This window comes from Tupaia chinensis, unplaced genomic scaffold (genome assembly GCF_000334495.1).
Source record: "Tupaia chinensis unplaced genomic scaffold, TupChi_1.0 Scaffold143606_1, whole genome shotgun sequence".
NCBI classification, from domain to species: domain Eukaryota; kingdom Metazoa; phylum Chordata; class Mammalia; order Scandentia; family Tupaiidae; genus Tupaia; species Tupaia belangeri.
Window position 1 is genome coordinate 58,218 of NW_006203452.1, and position 5,847 is coordinate 64,064.

A 5,847-nucleotide genomic window follows, 5' to 3' on the forward strand; every position below is an offset into this window, starting at 1 on the left:
GAAGAGACAAAACAAATACTAGAAGCAGACCAAGATATGGCAGAGATGTTGGAATTATAATGTGATTCCAAATTTAAAGCAGCTATGACTAGGCCTATCCCATGGCCTACTGCTTACAAGAGCTGGATCCCACGGGGCTGACCACAGTTGCAATCCTGGCACACGCAGCTTTTGAAACATCCCAGGGATGTGTGTGTGTGTGTGTGGGGGTGTGTGGGTGTGTGGGATTGCCCCACGTGTGTGTGCATGTCCCAACTCCTGACAGGACAGAGACAGGGAGGAGAGGGGATTGTGGCATGACCACACCCCACAGGGATGTGCATTCTATCTCTGTTTCTTTCTGGCAATAGCACATATTCTCTAGCAATTAAAAGAAAAAGAAAAAGAAAAACTAAGAAAACAACTGCAATTAATATGATAAGACTCTAATGAAAAATATAGTCGGCAAACAAGGACAGATGGATGATGTGAGAAGAGATCAAAATTCTAAGAACGCATGGAAAAGCAGTGCTAGAGGTAACAATTTAAAATATCAACAACAACCAAAAGAAAAGAAAAGGAATAATAAAAGACAGGCCTGTAACCTGCTTCTTAAGGGAAGCAGATCCCACATGGTCAACCATATTTTGAATCCAGCTCTGGGTATACCTTGAAAAATATGCTGGGCACATAAGCATGTGTGCCCAAAATCTCAACAAGATGGAATGAAGAAGAAAGGATTGTGGCTTGACTTCATGCCATTGGGGGCTGGTGCTTTCTTCCCCTCTCCCTAGCTGTCTCTCTGCATGCCCCCTGACAATAAACATTTTTATTTTTAATTTTTTAAAAATCCAGAAATGAAGAATGCCTTTGTTGGCATTTCTCTTCTTTAAAAAAGGACAGAAACTGGTGTCTCTGGCCTTACCGGCCTTGGGGGGATGCTTCCATCATAGCATCAATGCAGAAATGACTTCAGAAAGAACTGTTGGCTTTGCAAAATGATCCACCTCCAGGGATGACTTTAAATGAAAAAAGTGTTCAAAATTCAATTACACAGTGGATCGTAGACATGGAAGGTGTACCAGACATGGAAGCCACGTACCTTATATGAAGGGGAAAAATGTCAACTTCTATTTAAATTTAGTAGTCGATATCCTTTTGACTCTCCTCAGGTCATGTTTACTGGTGAAAATATTCCTGTTCATCCTCATGTTTATAGCAATGGTCATATCTGTTTACCCAGATGGAAGACTGGTCCCTGGTGCTCTCAGTGCAGTCAGTGTGTTTTAGCATCATTAGCATGCTCTCCAGCTGCAAAGAAAAGAGACAACCACCACATTATTCTTTTTATGTGCGAACATATAAATAGAATCAACCCAAGAAGATCTTCCACAAGGCATATCGTAGCCCGACTGGCTAAGACCACAGATAAAGATAAGATACTAAAACTGGCAAGAGAGAAACGACAAGTCACATACAAAGGTTAGCCATCAGGCTAACACCAGACTTCTCAGCAGAAACAATGCAAGCAAGGAAAGAATGGGAAGATGTATTGAAAGTGTTAAGAGAGAAACAATTTCAACCAAAATTATTGTATCCTGCTAGATTATCCTTTATATGGGAAAAAAAGATTAAAATCTTCTCAGACACACAAAACCTGAAAGAATTTGCCAGCACCAGGCCAGCTCTCCAAGAAACCCAGAAGAAAGGACAGTTCCAGGAAAACTAAGGAAGTAACACCCAGAAACAAGGGAGTAAAAGGCAACTAAGACAATGGCCAACTTAAAGGTCGGGCCAGGTCCAGTAACATCGATAATAACATTGAATATTAATGTATATTAATTTCTGACAAAATAGGCTTTAAAATAAAAAAAGTTTGAAGAGACCAAGAAGGGCACTATACAGGGCTAATCCATCAAAAAGGTATAACGCTTATAAATATCTATGCACCTAACTCAGGAGCACCCAAATAGGTGAAGAAAAGACTGTTAGATCTAAAAGGAGAAATAGACTTCAACACACTAATTGTTGGAGACTCAGCACCTGATTATCTCCCCTGAACAGATCATCTAGACAAAAAATAAGTGAAGAGATAAAGGACCTATATGATGCCATAAATCAAATGGACTTAACAGACATCTATATAACCTTTCACCCCAAAACCACAAGATATACTTTTTTCTCATCCCTACATGGAACCTTTTCAAAGATTGACCATGTGATAGGGCACAAGGCAAGTCTTTACATATTCAAAGGCATAGAAACTATATCCAGCATCTTCTCCGACCATGATGGAATTAAACTTCAGATTAATTTCAAGAAAAATCCTCAAAAATACACAAATATATGGAAGCTAAATAACTCAGTCCTGAATGACTTCACAACTACTGAAGAAATTAAGACTGAAATATAAAGATTCAAGGAAGCTAATGACAATGAGGACACAAGTTTCCATAATCTTTGGGACACTGCAAAAGCAGTCATAAGAGGGAAGTTAATAGCAATTAGATGATGGAAAGAAGGCAAATGGATCACCTAACATCATGCCTTAAAGAAAAGGCAACAGTAAAAAAATTCAGAAAACTCCAGGAGAAAAGAAATAATAAAGATCTGAGCAGAGATAAATGAAATAGAAAATAGACACACTATACAGAAAATAAATGAAAGCAAAAGCTGATTCTTTGAGAAGATAAACAAGATAGATACACCAGTAGCAAGACTAATTAAGAAGAAGAAGGAGGAGGAGGAGGATAAAGGAACCAGGAAAATCAAATTTGCAATGAAACTGGCAATATAACAACAGACATAATAGAAATACAAAACATCATTAGAGGATATTATGAACAATATGATAACAAACAAGAAAATCTGGAAGAGATGGACAAATTTCTGGACACGTAACCTACCAAGATTGAGTCAGGAGGATGTAGAAAGTCTGAATAGGCCCATAACAATCCAGGAGATTGAATCAGTAATAAGTAACCTCCCAACAAAGTAAAGCCCTGGTCCTGGTGGCTTCACCTCTGAATTCTACAAAACTTTTAAAGAAGAGTTAACCCCCATTCTGCTCAAGTTATTTCTAAAGATCCAAAAGGGTGGAACTCTCCCTAATTTATTCTACAAAGTCTCCATCACCCTTATCTGTAAAATAGATAAGGACAGGACAAGGAAGAAAATTTATAGACCAATATCTCTGATGAATATAGATGCAAAAATTCTCAATAAGATACTAGTAAATCATATCCAACAACATATAAAAAAGATTATACATCACGACCAGGTAGGCTTTATTTCAGGGATGCAAAGTTGGTTCAACATATGTAAAACCATAAATGTAATACACCATATTAACAAAAAGAAAGAGAAAAACCATATGATCATATCATTTGATGCAGAAAAAGTGTTTGATATGATACAGCATCCATTCATGATTAAGACTCTCAGCAAAATCTATATAGAAGGGTCATTTTTCAACACAATAAAAGCTATCTATAAAAAACCCATAGCTAACATCATCCTGAATGGGTAACAGCTGAAAGCCTTTCCATTAAAAATTTGTACAAGACAAGGATGCCCACTTTCTCTACTCCTCTTCAATATAGTACTGGAAGTCCTGGCCATTGCAATCAGAAAAGAGGAAAAAATAAAAGGAATTCAAATAGGAAAGGAAGAGGTGAAACTCTCTCTATTTGCAGATGACACGATTGTATACATGGAAGACCCAATGGTTTCCATAAAAAAATTTCTGGAAGTAATACATGAATACAGTAAAGTTTCGGTGGCGCCAGAAGTTTGGACCGCCAAGTTGTGCTTTCTGGACCTCTTGTCTGCATGTAGCAGGATTGCAGATCACAATGACCGTCCCCTCCCTCGAGGAGCTGGACTCCCTCAAGTACAGTGACTTGCAGAACTTAGCCAAGAGCCTGGGCCTCCGGGCTAACCTGAGGGCAGCCAAATTGTTAAGAGCCTTGAAAGCTCACCTCAAACAGTCAGCAACAAGTAGAGAATGAGCCTGCTGGTCATGTCACCAAGACGAGGAGGAGGTGCAAGGTGTTGTGTGGGGATTCTCACCCCCAGCAGGATCATTTAGAGATAAAAATAAGTGATCCCACTGAATTCCAGAATCGAAAACCAGGATCTCAGAACTACAACTGAAGTTGCTTCTCTATCAGATGAGAGCCAAGCACTGGAGAATACAGAATCCTCAGGGAAGAGTGGAATTCACAGTAAAAAAGATTCAAAGGTACCTTCAGGAAAGAAGTCTGTCTGCCCAGAGGGGCTTTCCAAACATGGAAAAAACAAAAGAACCGCAAACACTACTCCAAACTTTAAGAAGCTTCATGAGGCTCGTTTCAAGGAAATGGAATCCATTGATCAATATATTGAGAGAAAAAAGAAACATTTTGAAGAACACAATTCATTCAATGAACTGAAGAAGCAGCCCATGAGGAAGGGAGGGGTAGTGACTCCTGTTATTCACCCAGAAGCCCCTCTGTGGCTTGCATGCCCATTAGCCAGCGGCACTCACAAGGCCAGTCTCAGGGCCTCACCAGTCAGAGCACCTTGTGTCCGAAGGGTTTGATCAGACACTCAACCCTCTCAACGACTAAAATGAACGTCAGATTCTCGGCTGCTAATAAGGATAACGAGCACAAACGTTCCCTGACCAAGACTCCAGCCAGGAAGTCTCCACACGTGATTGTATCTGGGAGTACCCCAAAAGGCCAGGCTGTGCTTGAGTCACACAAGTTCAAGGTAACTGGGAGGAATTCTGCTGCTGTTATCACACCATTCAAGTTGACAACTGAGGCATGGCAGACTCTAGTCTCCATTAAGAAACCAGTGTTTGATCTGAAAGCAAGTTTGTCTCGTCCTCTCAACTATGACCCAGCAAAGGAAAGCTGAAACCATGGGGGCAATCTAAAGAAGATAATTCTCTGAGTGAACATGGAAACAGAGTTACCTTCCACAAGAAAACTTACAAACAGCCTCATCTCCAGACCAGGGAAGAGCAACGGAAAAAACTCGAGCAAGAACAGAAGGAGAAGAAGAAAGCCAAGATTTTGGGAGATCGAAGAGGGCTCATTATGGCTAAAAATTAATAATTTTATAAAATCTGAAAATATTTTTTTATGAATATCTTTGCTTTTGTAAATATTTTATACTGTCTTCCTCACTTTAATGAAACAACCTTTTTTATTGTTAACTCTTCAAATGATCTTTGTTTTTCATGGATTCTTCATGTACGGAATTTCGGAAGAGACATTACCACCTTTGAGGTCACAAATTCATCGAAATGTTTTTTGTGTGTGTAAGTTCCTGCACCACTCAGTTTTCTAATGAGACTCATCTTAGAGATTCTTAACCTAGGTTTTTAACGCCAAGTTCCCTCTGCTGATTCTGATATTAACTGCAGCCCTCTTGTAGGCAATCACATTTACCTGATGGTGGCCAGGTACAGCACAGGCTTCGCTAGAACTGGAATAGCGACATGTTAAGAATAGGGAGAGCCAGGATAGAAAGGCCCCTTCATCCTCTTCTGTAGAGAATCTAGTCATCTTTATGCAGCTGGGTCATATGGTTTGATTATGGCATGAGTATTTTACCTCTGTGAAAAAGCTTTGTTTTGTTGAAAGTGTAGATGCACCTTTGTTCAGATCACTTCCTATAATCACCATCATATACTTAGGAATAAAACTATAGCTCATTCCAATCTTGTTTATTTAAAAGCTACAGACCTCATTGAAATTTGAAGATTACCAATTTAAGGTTACTAAGTTCTGTCAAACTTAGATCTTACTCATTTATTTTAAAAACTAGAGTTGCTTAGCATCATATGTAAGTCTGTTGTACCTAAGTAGAACTTCT

General features: G+C 39.2%; 1 pseudogene; it reads left to right on the plus strand.

Moving 5' to 3' along the window:
* The first annotated feature begins 3,833 nt into the window (after positions 1–3,833).
* LOC102472667 (nucleolar and spindle-associated protein 1 pseudogene) lies at positions 3,834–5,081 on the plus strand (annotated as a pseudogene).
* The last annotated feature ends 766 nt before the right edge of the window (positions 5,082–5,847 follow it).